A 16,327-nucleotide genomic window follows, 5' to 3' on the forward strand; every position below is an offset into this window, starting at 1 on the left:
AATTTAAAGCTGCCTCTCCGTCCTTGTGTCCCTGGGAAGAAATCAGCAACTTCCTCTTTTTGTCATTCAGGTTTAATTCCATTGTCTTGACCAGATCAGCACTGGTTGACTGAGTGGTAACTTGGGTCCAGACTCATTGCTCTGCTTCCACAAGCCGTGAACCATGATGAACTCAAAGAACCGTCCCAAGACTATAACAGACTGTGTCATTTATGCTGTTTGGTGTGTGTGTTCGAGTGTGAGGGTGGGTTGAAGGCAAAGGCATGAAGAGGGCCACGATTTCACCCCTTTAGTCACCTGTGGAGAAGTCCCAGGGTGAGAAAATAAAGACTAGCCGTGGATTGGCTGTGCAGTGGTAAACCCACTATGTGACCACTTTTAGTAGCTCCACCCATCATGCCACCCTAGAAGGTCTTTCAGTTCATGAGCTTTGCAGCCATTCAGTGGTCTGACGGCTGAATAATGTGGTGAAAAAGAGGATTATCATTGCTGAATGCACACTGTTTTGGTTGTAAAATGTTCGTAAAGACATGCTTGCAGAGATGAGCATCCCTGACTATATTCAGTGCATTCAAAAGGTCTACATGTTAAGGCAAAGGGTAAATACTGTAAATATATATATATATATATATATTCGTCTTTCTACTATTTAATTAAATGTGTTACTTAATTTGACTGAAACCAAATTTTGTTCAGTACAGAGCAAGCAAGCCAAATCCATGTTTATGAAAATGTTTTATATTTCATGGCATTCTATAACAAAAAATACAATAAAATAACATAAAATAAACAAATAAATAAGTAACAATAATAATTTACATTTATAATAAACATGGAGTGCAACAATTTTCACTTTTCACTCAGTAAATTTCACAAACAATTACAAAGTAACAATGAAGTAGACATGAAATATTAAAGTAGAAAGACAAAAATAGTATTTATTTACAGCTTTGAAAAGTCTTTTCCTTTATCAGCAGGAAATTATATAACTATAGTGCAATTCCTTGATAGTTCACAACTATCCAATAATATTAGATCTATCTCAGAAAACAAAAACTAAATTCTGAAAAGTTTGTAAATCACAAAAAATGTGATCAACAAATGTAATGTGTGCTGAGAATGCAGCACAGGACCGATAGAGTGAGTGACAGACCTGGGCCATCGAGCCATACTTAATTTTCAGCCTTGCATTCTCATTCACATTATTTATTATGTCTGATCTCCCAATCTTAGAGCTTCAGTGCTCATGTACAAAGGCATATATATTAGTCAGATTTTTCAGACTGACCTCGTCTTTGTTTCAGAGTCCAGGTGGCATTTCATGAATGATTCTGGGTGCCCCTTTTGTTCAGGGGTTCCAGTGAGTGCCAAGAAGACTGGGTAGATTTCCATAGGCAGCTGACCCATGAGCATGGGGCCCAATACAAAGCAGGATTTATGAAGCCATGGAGAGGAGAGGGGACAGAGCAAACCCCAGACCAACAGTTCACTTACAGATCATTCAAAACAAATAAAATGAGGCTCAGTCAAGTTTTATTTATAAATTGCATTATTGGAAAAAAGCTAAATTATTTATAAAAATACTGATACAACATGAAACTGCATTATTAAAACTGAATATTAAGTGATGCTTAAATGAAGAAACGTTTTGTAAATTGCATTCTCAATTCTGTTTGGATGCATCCCTGCAAAATTTAGACTTTTTGGAAAAAATGAACATAAATTCCATGGCATTTACTTAAAATATGGATGCCAGCTTATGTGTAAAATTTAAAGTGCGTGGTGATTGTAGTTATATAAATAGCTTATTGCTATTTAATGTAACTGTGACCCATCTAGTAGTATACTGTAACTTTAACTTGCTTGAAGAATTGCATTTTTAAGCATTAAATCCAATTTTGTGCAACAGGAAATCACATATGGACTAGTTACATGTTCCAGTACATCCTTAAATAAACAAGAAATAGAGAATTAAGAGTTTAACTTCAATGGGACTTTTATGTTCAGGACAATAAACACTGGAGGTGCTGTGCCTTTGTAGACATTTTAGGCCATTAGGGGGAGACGTCTGCCTGTTAGACGTCAGATGCTAGTCAGTTTATGATTTCATCCCTAACTTTTTACAGTACTTTGTACAGTAAATGCATATATTTTAAAACAATTTACACTAAGAGAGAACATATATTAACTTGTTGTACAATGATACAGTGGATCCCACAAAGTTTACAGCTCATTAAAGAGGTCTAAATTTGATTACATGTGAGAAATACAGCTTGTCGTGTTCTTATATCAACACAGAAAAGAGCTTGCTCTTTGTTCTTCCTTTTATTGCTGTGGCTTCACACCTGGCTGAGCTGGATTCATTACAGCTGTACCATTTTAACTAGCATAGCACAAATGCTGGCATCATCCTTTTCCACACGTGTGTTAGATTTTACTACAAACTGCCCCATTTGTATATATGCTTTTAACCTTTTATTTGAGTCAGCATGACATAACAACGTTTTTGAGTTTACAATTGACTCTTAAAACAAGCTAAATGGACTTTTCTCTGACCCTGGGGCTTCTAGTAACAGGTAATGCTGCATAATCTGTTTATTCAGTGACCCCAAAAGTATCTGGCCATTTATTCCACGTGTATGAAAATCAATTGTGAATGTCTTTGCATTAGATATAAAATATCAAAGTATGTGGCATTTGGCTTAAAGGGATACCCAGGTTAAAAAAAAGTGCACTTCCATAATGTACTTAAAGTGTTGTATTTTCGCGCACTAATTTTGTACTTAAAATACTAAAAATTATTCTTTAGTACTTCTTAAGATCAACTAAGTGTACTCAACTGTGCTATTTTTGGACACCATAATTATGAACTAAAATGCGCTTTTAACATACTATCTTTGTATTTAAGAAATGTATTTAGTCACCACTTGTAGTACACTTGAGTGTACTAGTGTATGAAAGATGGGTTCAAGTGTACTACAAGTGGTAACTAATTAGTAATACAGAGATAGTGTGTTAAAATCGCACTTTAGTTCATATTCATGGTGTCCCAAAATAGCACAGTTGAGTACACTCATGATGTGGAGATATTTGCGTAATGCCGCCCAAATGTTCACGCAAAGAAAGAAGGCATGGTTTCAGTAACCGCTGTAGTGTTGAAGCAGCCGTGACAGGGAGACGCTGTGTGTTTCTAGGTGAAAGCAAAAGCACTTTATTTGGCCTTCTGAAAATAGATGCATTTAGGATCGAACGCAACTGTTTTGAATGAGCGCATCTTTTTTAACAACCAAAAATGGCTGTGTCGTTGTCTGTTGAGGAAGTACAGACGTCCCTCTCTTTGATAGCCGAGGAGCGGATCCAGCGAGAGCTTGATGGAGCGACGCGGAATTAAAACGTTTTTTCAGGATTCACGGCAGTAGAGTCGGCACAACTATAACAACACGCAGTGTCGGCGCTAGGGCGGGGCTTGACGGGCTATAGCCCCATCAGAAACTTGCTTAGCCCCGGCACAGCCCCCCAACGATTTCCAAATGATTTTCCTGTTTTTTAACTCTCATTAACATTGAAAAATAAACTTTAAAAACTTTAAAAAGTGCCTAATATGTGGCCTATAAACAATTGATATTATGGGGGAGGGGTCAAGCAACTCAAGCAAGCAACACGCAAACTTTGCGCAAGACGGTGAACGTCAATTCACTATTAGAGAAAGAGAAACTAAAAAAAAAAAAAAACTGACGGGCAACACTGCATTAACAGCGCATATTCTCTCTGAGACAACGAGAGACAAATCTACTTTAACATGCTGATAACAGTATGTAACTGTCTTAAATTATTCCCTTAATATTTATTTTGTGGCTCGTATAGTGAAAAACACGAGAAGCAGAGGCGGATCTAGGATTTTTTAGAAGCAGGGGCCACAATGGGGCCACTATTTACAGAGAGGGGCCAAGTTTTACCTTTGAAGTCTTTGGAAACTTTAACAATAACGGCTTAAATATTTCCACATGTGTGTGTGTATGTGTGTGTGTATGTGTGCATATATATGAATTCATTAAGAATAACATACATAATAAAATATAATACAATATTTGAGGAAAAAACGGGCTTCCCTGCCAGTTTGGAGTTCGTTTTCACACTTTGTTGAGTTTTGGGTTCCAACAACAAGAATATTCATGAGCATATGATAAAATACTATATGTACAGCTTAATGTTGTTCTTGAACATTGTAAGAAACTGATACTACACATCTTTTTGTAAAAAACAATCAAACAAAAAATACTTGCTGAAAACTGGCAATTACTTACTGACACGCTATACAAGGCTATATACATTATTATTTGGACATGTAATATGTATTACATTCTAAATTAGGTGTCTTACATCTTAATTTAAATTATAAATATACTTTTGTTCAGTGTTAGATCATGTTAGTTCTTAATGATGCTACATCATTTTATTTAAATACAACAAATTAATTAGTATATATAAACATTTACATAGGAAATTACAATAAAATGCTTTGCTCTGTATTGTTCTGTGTTGTTAACAATTGTTCAACTTTATAGCAGTGTAGAAATGAAACAGTATGAAAATTTTATATCACGATTATAGAGACCAAATTGGTGACGGTTATCAGTATTGTTAAAATACTGGAAATGTCTAAAAGGTATAACTGTAGTGTCAATATAAAGAAGACACTTGGCAGCTTATTGTCCTTAAGTCAGAAAAATAGCTACAGGTGTCACAGATCTGTCACGACGCACGTACGCACCTGGTTTCACCTAGCCATTGATTGAGCACACCTGCACGTCATCTGTTCACTCATCAACACGGCTACAAATACACACACCTCACAGCACTCCAGTGTCCGGTCTCGTTAATCGGTCATGTGAAGAGGACTGCCATAGCGATCACAGCTCTATGCCTACTACTTACCTGCTTGTCGACGTACCTGCAGTGTCTCCTCCCGAGTGTGTTCTCCAGTGATCCCCAGTCAGTCTGCCATCTTGGTGAAGTGTGTGTTCAGTTTGTTTTCCAAGTTTCCTGTCAAAAGAAGATACTCAAGTTAACACTTCTCCAGATTACCCTTACCTGTCTCACTCCTTGTTGCTCAGCTATTTGTAAATACCTGTCAGTTAATCCATCTCTCTCTGTCTGAGTCCTACTTCTGTAACAACAAGGGCTTGAAGCTTGAAGACATTAAATACTTTTGACAAAATATAAAATTAGCCTTGTTGCTGTCTAGAAACAATGCAGGTAAAGCCACAAATCTGACCATGTTCGTTTTCAAATCTGAGGACAACTCTTAAGTTCCATGAAATATTTTGTTTGGAGCATGCCATGTGATTTTTGTTTAGAGTTGGCTCTAAAATGCTAACTAATAGTAATTCACATTATCTAAGCATCCATGCAGTTTATTGCCATGCAGTGTATTGTCTCTTCCTAAACTGCTTTGTCTCCATGCGCACACTTCTCCCAGATAGGAGACTTTTAGATGTCTTTAATCATTATGCTAATGTATTTTATTTATTGCCCATTGTTTACTGAAAACTTTATGCTTCCATTGTTTGATCCCACATTTCTTTGGTCAAACTTAATTTAGCATGCATGTTTCGTCATCAACACAAGACTATTATTACTGTTTTTACTAAAAACTCATTTTAAAATGCCATTGAGTATTTGAAACAACTTATGCAATCTGATGAGGCTTATTAATGAGGCAAAAAATACATTATTTTTGTACTGAGATAACGTTGAGTCATGAGTCTGCGCTCTCTGGCGTCATGTCAGTGATGATTCTGAAAGAGAACGCGCTTGGAACCTAATGTTGCAATAGTAACGAACACAACTTCCACCCAAGAAACCACACACATTTATTTTAGCAAAAAGTTTGTAGCTTCAACAGCATTAAGTTAAATAGCACAAATTGTATTCAATTGAACTGTGCACATTCGTAGACACTTACTGTACTTTATGCTCTTGCGCCGTCTATAAAATAAATGCACTGACGACACGTGAATTATACTGTCCACTCTAAGAGCGGTACTAAACTGCAATGGAAACGTGTCGTGCCGTTCTGAACCGAGTCGAAAAGTGCCATTAGTGTTCAAAAATAGAGCACTTTAAGTGCATTATGGAAGCACTAGTTCACCCAAAAATGAAAATTCTGTCATCGTTCACGCACCCTTATGTTGTTTCAAACCTGTGTGAGTTTCTTTCTTTTGCTGAACACAAAAGATATTTTGAAGAATGTTGGTAAGCAAACAGTTGATCCCCACTGACTTCCATAGATGAAAAAATATATATTTTGTAGTGTAAATAAAAACGATCATTCTTTTGTGGCAGGGAGAGTAAATGGCTGAAAAAACCACCTTAAAATGCAGATATAGGGATACACTTTGTATTTTTGTTTTGTTTTAATTTGGTGAGCAAACAAATGTCTATCTTAAAGACAAAGCTTTAAATGCAGTCCGGTGACCTGGTTAGAACAGTAAAATAAAAGCAGTGCACTGGCCGTTTAGAAAGAAAGCAAGACTTTTGCCAGAGTTGCACAGATAACTCGTTGAGCAAGTGTGAGTGAGTGTTTGTCAGGGGTGTGATCTGCGTAAGACTGGTGATTGGACTGTCTGTTGTGACTGACAGCTTCAAGTAGACAGGGGTTTGCTTGCACAATGGGTTTTGGCCTGAAACAATAAACACATGTAATGAAGGTTGAGCAACTGCTCAGTAGGCTGTGTTCTCATGTAACTCTGTCCATCGTTAGTTCCTCTGAGATGCCCCCTGCACCCTCTGCAGAGTTGAGTCATCATCTTCGGTCAGTCCAAGACTCTGTCATCACTATGATGTTTTGAAGACTATAAAGATAACAGGCTGATCTCTGGATGATTGCACATATGGGGTAATTAAAGGTTTGTTCTTGTGATGTACTGAGGAGCTTGACATTATGTTGCACGGCTCTCGTGTGAGCTTTAAAAAGCTGCCTGCTATCAGAGGCTCGTATTGTACACTTTCAGATAATATCTGAACCCAGAGAATGGCAGTTTTGTCAGATGCGAGAAAAAAAAAATTGGTTTGGTTTTATTTTCCAGTGAGTGGCCCATATTTCTTATTATTTTCTGGGATTTAGTCCATAGTGAGAATGAGACCGTATTTTACTGTGGGTTTCTGGGCTGATTTAGGCCTGTTATGGATAGCTGACCCACAAAACATTTCATATAATCATAATAATAATTCCTTACATTTCCTCATATTCTTTGGAGTGGTCAGTTCATAGCAGTCACAGATGAGCTTAATTAACAAAATCTGCCCTCTAAAGTTGATTTACAGGATTTTCAGACCTTATTAAACATGCATCTTTTTAATGTAAAATTCTTAAATTTAATCCATAATTTCCATGAGAATATCACATTATAGGGATGTTACCAATCAAATAAAATCAGTATCAACAAAATCCATCTTTGCACCCAGACTGTTCAATGCAGCTGAGACGTGACACAAATGCAGTTACAATTGCATAAGCATGATTTTAAATATATAAAAAAAATATTTTTAAATATGAAACTGAAACAGCCAAAGTTCAACAAATTTCTTCAAACGGCAGATTCTTTCAGAAATTAAGCAAGTGAATGGGTCATTGAATTATTCACTAAAATATATTTGTTCAGAAACCCAGGTTCTTTCAATAACAAACCACTGCTGTTGCTCAGAAACATATTGATTCGGCTGTGGTTGGCAAAATAGTTGCGAAAGTTGTTGGCAGGTGATAATTGGCAAGTTTGCAAAATAGAGCAAAAACAGACAACTTTGTGACTAAAATGTAACTTAATATTAACGTCTTGTTCATTGAACTGTTTTCACATTTGCAATAGTGCTGATGTTCAGGAAAATGTGATATTGCTTAACTATATCATATGATACAACTATAAAAGACAAATGCATTTATTAGCTGTCTTGAGTTTTGGGAACATTTTAACTGCATTATAATAGATCACATTACTCGGTAAAAGCATGCACTCTAAATACACACTAGCACTGTGTTTGTTCTTCACACAGCTGTATAGTCCAAAGCAGGTTAAGTCAAGTGGTTTACAAAATCAATGCTTATTACCCCTGGTGTACGTGTCTTCATTTACATTCTGAAGTATCCCTCAGTGCACTACAAATCAATGACATTAGCGATATACCACTCCCCCCACCTTCATCAACAGAGCCGAGTGTGATTGATTAGTCCCTGCAGTGCATGTCCGCACCTATCCGCTCTCCGCACAGGGCTCACACAAAGATGGGGTCAGCTTGTTCTTCTTGGAAGCAGATGTGATGTTCTGTCCTGGGAAGGAGACAGCACGAGCTCGGGCGGCGCTCCAGGAACACCTCACAGTTTTCTTGTCCCATGTCACTGCAACCCATCCTTTGCTGCACTCTGAAAGTTTCAAGCTTGCTTTCACCATTACACTTTAAAAGCAGCACAAAAGTTGCATCTGAAGCAGTGTATATATCACAAAATGGTGCGCTGTACACTCGACAGATGCCACATCGATTTGTTCAGCTTTGAAAAAACATCTTTTAGACCTGTGCGTTCTGTTCTGATCAACTGCTTTTGAAAGCGAAAACACATCCTGGTACTTCAAGCTTGAATGCTCAGCTGCTAAAATTGAATGCTCAATGCAAAATTTAACCTAAATCTTTAAACCTAAGACATTTTTGACATGGAATCATTGTCAGGCCAAAAGCAAAGCTTAAGGCAGCCTCGAGATGCTTCACAGAAGTCATTCTTTTGTATGGGTTTTATGCCTCCCTACTCTGAATTTGGCAGCTGCTGCAAAACCCGACATTGAAAAGCAGTCTCAAGATGCCAAGATCTCAGTAGCAGCTCTCAAGGGACTTTGCTCAACAAGTTGTGACAGCTAGAAGTGCAGAGAATGTTGCAGAGTCTGAAAGGAAGGCTGATCTCGGTGGAGAGGCTACCGAGACGGGCAAAGAAACGGTTATGCAAGCTGAGTGTGAGGCAAGAAGGATACTTCTTGATACAGCCCGCATCACTCATGCTGGGAAGATAAGGTTCAAAGCCTTGCTATCAGCCTGCTGAGAGAAAAAACAGCCCGCAACCTCTCCCCACGCTCTCCAGAGGAGACCCCGTCAGACACACTGCTTCTGTAGACCGAGCAGACAGACGTCCGTAAGGATGCTGAGAGAACATCCTGCTTATCAGACTTGTGCACCATTCAGAATCAAATCGAAATTGGCTTTTAAACTCTGATTTCTATTCTGAATTGCAAAGCTGCGGTTCAAATGTGATTGTATGAAGTAGAACTAGAATTGAAAGGAAGAAAATACTGTAAAATTGTAACTAGAAAAGATAAATTCATCAACCTTTGAAGTTTGCGTGACACATGTGTTTTGAAAAATGTTTAAAATGTTAAAGTTTATAGTTTAAAATGTTTAAAATGCCTCCTATACATTTTTTTATTTAATTACCTTTTGTGTACCCAAGTGGAATAAAATACGCTTAATTTCCCACACATGTATTGAGTTTCTTATCCTGTCATTATGATTGAAATTCCAGTTCAACTACTATCAGATTCACACTCATGAATTGAAAGTTATAATCTCATTTGTTTTCTCTTTTTGTTTGTTGATTGATGTAAACCAAGAGATAAAATCAGTCATATCAAATGCAAAAACACATTCGTGCAAAAACAGCAGCATTACATTTAGTAAAATCAAGCTTTCTTGAGTGAAAAATCAAAGACTCAGAGGGATAGTTCACCTTCAGTTGGTCCCCACTGACTTGCATGGTGTTTTTCTTCCCTTTTCCCATATTATGGAAGTCAGAGGGGACCAGAGACTGAAGGTGAACTGTCCCTTTAATTATGCATCATACACCTTGTTTAAAGTTTTCTGTTTGGCATCACTGATATAGCTTGGGTTGAACAATGTAGCAGAATTTACCAGGTGACACATTTCTACCATCAGATGGTATGTGCTGTTCAATGATGTATTAGAAGAAACCGTGGGACGTGCTGGTGTTTGTTGGCACTCACGTGTAGAATCAGTACACATCAAGAAGTCACTATGTGAACCGTGACCCATTGGGTGGGCTTGCATGAAAAGACATGTCCCTCCTGGGGCTACACTAATGAATTGTTTAAGCAATGTGAACAAAGAAAATGAAAACAAAATTAAGCTCTATTTAGAGGAAAGATGCTGACATTAGAAAGGATCAAACAAACCTCAGAAAGCATGCGGGCACTTTGGAAATCAGCTTGACACATCTAACCAGTGCAGGAGACACTGAAGCTTTATAGTAAAGCTATCTGCTCAGGTGATTTTCCTAAGAGTCCTTCAGAAAGTTTAATGTTTTCTGAAGGTAAAATTTTGTTTATTTAAATTACAGCTCAAAAAATCTGGATTACGTATTCTGTTACTTGCTATTAGTGTTTATCAACTAATCAAGCCGCCCACAGAACGCACGACCTTTGCCCTTTGCGTGTTCACTGATTAAATAATTGATTGTGTTCAAATCTAGCAAAATGTAGCAATCTCAGTTACGCCGTTGGGCACATTTCACCAAGTTTAAATGAATTCGTCAGATTTTCCCAGCATTTATCTTAAGTAAAAAGCATTAACAAACTGTTTGTTTGCCTCTCTTTTCCTTCGAACCACAGCTGCAATTGATTCTATTTCAACTTCCCTAAATAGGATGATAGGATTTGTGAAGTTGTAATGTTATATAATGTAAATAACTGGACCTGGGTTGTGTTGCCCAAAAGCATTTTTAGCCATTGTTTGCAAGATCCATTGTTCAAAGATTTGGTGTTTCCCGAAATCATATAAATCAAAAATCATATCATGAATATTCTGTCATTAATTACTCATCCTCATATCGTTCCAAAACCCATAAGACCTTCGTTCATCTTTGGAACACAAATTAAGAGCTTTTTGACCTTGCATGGACAGCAACACAACTGAAATGTTCCCAGGCCCAGGAATGTATTTAATAGTCCATGTGACATCAGTCGTTTGACTGTAACTTTACGAAGGTACGAGAATACTTTTGTGTGCAAAGAAAACAAAAATATCGACTTTAACAATTCTTCTCCTCCTCGTCCCGTCTGCAGTGGCGTGCCACCATTGTGGAGAGAGTATCACGACAGATATGCGGGCTTCCTCTGCGTGTAAATGTAACTGTCGTAGGCCAGTAAGAGCTGTTGCGTGTAAACCTCACTCCCCTGATCTCCAAAAGAAGAGCTCTAGCGACACTAGAGGCCGTGGCCTTTAGCCTCCTTGTTAGAGCGCCCGCCTCCCACGGCCTTTTTGCGAGCAGAGGACAGCAGTAACCCAGTGGTTAAGCCACTGGAATGGTAAGTTTGCTAAATTGGAGCCTATGAACTGAAGAAATACTGTTACCATCATGTGAATGTGATAAACACTCTATTTTAGATTGCTCCTGGGGGCAATTGATCCTGCAGCTGTACTAAATGTTTTTTTAAAACAAAAAGTTAGGCTAATAAATAATATCATACTTGTCTTACTGTCTAAGATACAGTTTCCTTGTTTAACTCCTAGAGTGAATAGATCTTAATGTCATGTTTTGGTGTGTTGTGTTTTTATATTTTAGTGTCATCCATAAGAGGACTCCCTCCCTCTGTTAGTTGAGACAAAACAACTTGCGTTGTGGTGAGTACTGTCAGGGAGCTTATAAATCATCTAATGCATATAAACCCCAAAGCCCACTGGTCTCTCGCGTCATAGCCACTCAATTACAGTAACGATCATAACACGTGCATCATAAAGACTCCAGCATTACTCATGGCATGTAGTCATCTAAGTTAAATCTTATTAAATCTTCATTAGTTTGTTAAGTCATTCAACTTCTGTTATTTGCAAAGAGCCTGCTTATTCCTGAAATGCTCCCTTTGGAATTCTCTCGAAAGGCCCCCACATACGCTTGCTGTAATAAGTGCTCAGAAAGAGTAAAACACACAACCCCAGGGCGTTTGAACTGCTGTCTATGCTCTGTCGAGTATGAACGGTAAACTAGAGCTCAGTTCACTCTTTATTTAGAGTGATAGGCAGTGTAGCATGATAATACAATCCAGAACATTTTGCCACAACACGAGTTAAGACCATCAACACTGTTAACAACCGTGGCAAAGCTGCACTGATATCATTTTGTATTGGGAAAACTCATATCTGAAGGGATTTGGTTTGACAACAAATGTGCAAAAACACAATTAGATGTTACTGTTAGTGCAGCTGTGTATTAGCACTTTAAACTTATTATTGAGTAAATGTTATTAAGAACAGGTCCAGCACATCATGAAATGTATGGAAAATGAACCATGCAATACTCTCGAGCATTAAATGCATAGCACAAAAATAATGGTGAAATAATCCATTTAAAGAGAACAATGTATTATTAATAAGTTTAAGCACTGAGTGGAATATAAGTTAATTTATAAGCAACATTTTTAATTTCATCAGCCATATTGGATTCACTTTTTTATTGAACAGGACACGTGATTTTAGATTATCCTTCAGCATCGTACTTAGGCTCTTAAGAAAGCCACTCTTAAGAAAAAGAAATACATTTTAACTGTCACAGTTGTCTATGCAAGGAGAATGCAGGAGACACGGAATAATCCTTAATAGTCTTTAATAGCTGAAAACACAGGAGAATATCCAAACTAGACAATCACAAATACATAGAAACAACAAATGAACACGTAGACCTGACAAACAAGAAATGAACAGACAGGAACTTAAGAAGTACACAGGATAATTAGTAACACAGGTGCATGGGATTAATCAATGAAACTAAACCAAATAAGGAAACACAGGAAGAACTAAGGGGAAAACAAGACCAAAAACGTGACAGTAACATACTTTGAAACAGAGTATTTATTATGGAAATAATGAAAGAATATGCTTGAATTGAAGTGCAAATTGAATGTAATGTTTTGGACATTTTGCATGTTAACTGCAATTAAATGAAAATGTATTAAAAGTTTACATTTAAATGACATGGAATCGGCTGAACTTAATAGTGCATTGCTGGGTTGACAATATCAATTTCTCCATTTTAATTTATCTTTATTTGAAATGATACCACTTTTTACATTCCAAAATCGACCTTTTGATACATAAACAAAACTTCACTAAACATTATTTTTGGTGCACTTCCCATTCAATAATCACAATATGCTTTGTGCTTTGTTACTTTTGATATGAAACAAAGATCAAATTCTGTTCGTTTTATCATGAAATTCAATCCCTATAGCTCCTCAGTTCAAGCGGCATGTGAACTTCTATTGAAATCAATTATGGGCCCTATCTCCTACAGAGGTGCTGCTGACATGAAGAGCGCTATCTGTAATGTGTTTTTAAGCAGTGTGTTGAAATGTGATGCTGCCTATGTAGGATGTAGACAGCAAGACAGCTACTCTAAGGGCAGACATACAGTGTATCGTATGATTTATGGTAAAGGCCTACATGGTCTAAAATGCCCTTAGCTCTGAACCGAGTAACAACTGACCTGATATGCACATACATACCATCTGGCAAATTCTCTTCATGCTTCTTTATTAGTTATTCCCAGCATTTTATAAAGGTCAAGTTCTTTGATGCCATTCCTCCAATTACTCTGGAAAGGGTTTGTCTTCTAAATGATTTTCACCTGTTCTCCAGATGTCTTCGTATGCTTCCTCCCCCACCACAGACACAAACTGAATCCTAAAACACTCATGATACAAACACATGATGAAATTAGATGTTTTCTACCATCATAGAAGCATTGCGACCAGACAAAAGAACAAAAAAGCATTCGCTTTTCCACCATAATGACTTTAACCAGGGCATTGTAGGCAAGCGCAGTTAAGACACAGCCATAATGACATGCTGTATGAGGTGAGATTTGATTTGGTCTGATGGCAGACTCACAGCTGATGTGACCCATTGACAAACTAATGAATGGTTTGGACAGAACAGGGAGACCGGATGCTTGATTGCTACCCTGATTGACTTTGACACCTCTGATGCCTAGTAAATAATTGTAAAGGTTTAATTCCATATGACTTCAGATCTATACATTATGAAACTCTCAGAGTAAAACAAGCATTTCTGTGTTTATATTATAATATAGTTTTACATGCATGTCACTGCGATAAATTGTTGAGAAAGCAGTACTGTAACTTTCCCTGCGTTTGATCTTTTGATATGTATTTATTTGACCTAATGTTTATTAATGGCTTGCCAGAAACATAATGAATAATTATAATGCAATTATAATAAGAAAGCAAAGTTTAAAACAACCCAGTTTGGGTCATTTTGATCATCCTGTGTTAAAAAAGGGATGAACCCTATATTGTCTTGATCTAACATGCTGGGCTGTTTTTTTGTTAACTGAGCTATTGTTTAAAAATTACTGTACTGCTTAACTTAAACCCAAAATTAAAATCACTTTTACACACACATAATGACTATAGTAACAACACAAGCTACAGTAACAATGAAAGGGTGAAAATTTATTGATAAACCAGAACACTCAGAAATCGACAAAATAAGCGAGTAAAAACAACAGCAATGTGTGTATGGGTGAGGAAGAGTGTCAAAGAGAATTGCAAACAGTTACACAGCTTAAACAGTTCAGAGTTCAATTAACATTGTTGAATAAATACCAAAAAATAGTTGTATTAGAAATTTCTACGAGAATGTTGTACTAACAAAAATTTTAAAAATGAAATGAAAATAAATAAATAATAATAATAATAATGTAAAAGTTTGCCTTCAGTTTTTTAATTTCTAGAAAAAAGAGATAATTATAGATAATAAATAGAAACAAAAGCACAAAATAAGTGTCAGCTGGTGGAATGGTCCACAGGACCACATTCGGTATTCTGAACATATTAACATGTTACTAATTTATTTTTCCTGTAAATATAAGGGACTCATTATTGTAATCTCATTATATTTAATGTTCTTAAAAGGAATAAAAGTCAGGGTTCATTTGAAGTCTGACAACAAATATACTACAGGTGCTGGTCATAAAATTAGAATATCATGAAAAAGTTTATTTATTTCAGTAATACCATTCAAAAAGTGAAACTTGTATATTAGATTCATTCATTACACACAGACTGATATATTTCAAATGTTTATTTCCTTTAATTTTGATGATTAGAACTGACAACTAATGAAAGTCCCAAATTCAGTATCTCAGAAAATGAGAATATTGTGAAAATGTTCTATATTGAAGACCCCTGGTGCCACACTCTAATCAGCTAATTAACTCAAAACACCTGCAAAAGCCTTTAAATGGTCTCTCAGTCTAGTTCTGTAGGCTACACAATCGTGGGGAAGACTGCTGACTTGACAGTTGTCCAAAAGACGACCATTGACACCTTGCACAAGGAGGGCAAGACACAAAAGGTCATTGCTAAAGAGGCTGGCTGTTCACAGAGCTCTGTGTCCAAGCACATTAATAGAGAGGCGAAGGGAAGGACAGGATGTGGTAGAAAAAAGTGTACAAGTAATAGGGATAACCGCACACTGGAGAGGATTGTGAAACAAAACCCATTCAAAAATGTGGGGGAGATTCACAAAGAGTGGACTGCAGCTGGAGTCAGTGCTTCAAGAACCACCACGCACAGACGTATGCAAGACATGGGTTTCAGCTGTCGCATTCCTTGTGTCAAGCCACTCTTGAACAAGAGACAGCGTCAGAAGCGTCTTGACTGGACTGCTGCTGAGTGGTCCAAAGTTATGTTCTCTGATGAAAGTAAATTTTGCATTTCATTTGGAAATCAGGGTCCCAGAGTCTGGAGGAAGAGATGAGAGGCACATAATCCACGTCGCTTGAGGTCCAGTGTAAAGTTTCCACAGTCATTGATGGTTTGGGGTGCCATGTCATCTGCTGGTGTTGGTCCATTGTGTTTTCTGAGGTCCAAGGTCAACGCAGCCGTCTACCAGGAAATTTTAGAGCACTTCATGCTTCCTGCTGCTGACCAACTTTATGGAGATGCAGATTTCATTTTCCAACAGGACTTGGCACCTGCACACACTGCCAGAGCTACCAGTACCTGGTTTAAGGACCATGGTATCCCTGTTCTTGATTGGCCAGCAAACTCGCCTGACCTTAACCCCATAGAAAACCTATGGGGTATTGTGAAGAGGAAGATGCAATACGCCAGACCCAACAATTGAGAAGAGCTGAAGGCCACTATCAGAGCAACATGGGCTCTCATAACACCTGAGCAGTGCCACAGACTGATCGACTCCATGCCACGTCGCATTGCTGCAGTAATCCAGGCCAAAGGAGCCCCAACTGAAT

General features: G+C 37.5%; 1 protein-coding gene across 2 annotated transcripts in view; it reads left to right on the forward strand.

The window, feature by feature from the left end:
- LOC306887616 (uncharacterized protein) overlaps positions 1-16,327 on the forward strand; it is a 30,096-nt gene that overhangs the window by 2,879 nt on the left and 10,890 nt on the right. The window contains exon 2 of one of the 2 annotated variants that reach the window (XM_079445494.1): positions 11,618-11,676. The exons of the other annotated variant lie outside the window; for it this stretch is intronic. The gene's annotated coding sequence lies outside the window, so the exon portion shown is untranslated. The remainder of the gene's footprint in view (positions 1-11,617; positions 11,677-16,327) is intronic. 2 annotated transcript variants of the gene reach the window in all.

This window comes from Barbus barbus, assembly GCF_936440315.1.
Source record: "Barbus barbus genome assembly, chromosome: 21".
NCBI lineage: Eukaryota > Metazoa > Chordata > Actinopteri > Cypriniformes > Cyprinidae > Barbus > Barbus barbus.